General features: G+C 55.9%; 1 protein-coding gene across 1 annotated transcript in view; it reads right to left on the bottom strand.

The window, feature by feature from the left end:
• Positions 1 to 664, bottom strand: part of SPATS2 (spermatogenesis associated, serine-rich 2) — a gene marked incomplete at both ends in the record, with an annotated part of 9,371 nt that overhangs the window by 6,626 nt on the left and 2,081 nt on the right.

The raw sequence follows: 664 nt of genomic DNA, 5'->3' as shown, positions 1-664 counted from the left end.
GGGATGGGTTGAAAGATTTCTCTTCTTGGGAAAAGTCTTCCCAAGGGTTTGGGAATTCCCCCTCGGGGCAGGGATTGTCATGTTCTTAATGACACCAGAGAAATCAAACGCGTCTCCGAGTTGCTTTTGTGCTCGGGAGGGGAGAGGGGTGAGGCGCATTCCCACTCCAAAGAGCAACAGGCCGCGTCACTGATACGACACAACCGTTTGCCCGGGGAAGGGAATTATCTTGGAAGCCCAAATTAAGGCTATTTCCTCAAATCAGGAGCGGAAAGGAGCGGTTGTCGCTGCTGAGGTCAGCCTCAGCTCACCATCAGGGTACGTCAACCTTGCCCACGCGCTCCGGAGCGCGGCTGCCTCCTGCCAAGCTACATTAACCGCTGCTCGGAGCAGCCTTCCGCGCAAGACGGAGGTGAACTCATCTCCCTGCCCTAAGTACAGTAACCACCAGCACAACCGGGGTCTGCGAGGTCCCTCCTGTCCCCGGTTGTTACTGTAAGGACTCGGAAGCACAAGGAAGAAGGGAAAAACGCAGCGGAGGAGGCTGTCGCTCCTTGTAAGGACCGCTCCGAACTTTTGCCCTTTCCACAGATTCGCACAAAAGACGAGAAACAACCCAAAGGCTCCATGGCGGAGCACACGGAATACCACATGTGGCGAGACC

This window comes from Eurypyga helias, unplaced genomic scaffold (genome assembly GCF_000690775.1).
Source record: "Eurypyga helias isolate BGI_N326 unplaced genomic scaffold, ASM69077v1 scaffold20413, whole genome shotgun sequence".
Taxonomy (NCBI): Eukaryota; Metazoa; Chordata; class Aves; order Eurypygiformes; family Eurypygidae; genus Eurypyga; species Eurypyga helias.
Note: the sequence above shows the minus strand (reverse complement) of the source record. Positions and strands in the feature narration are given on the sequence as shown.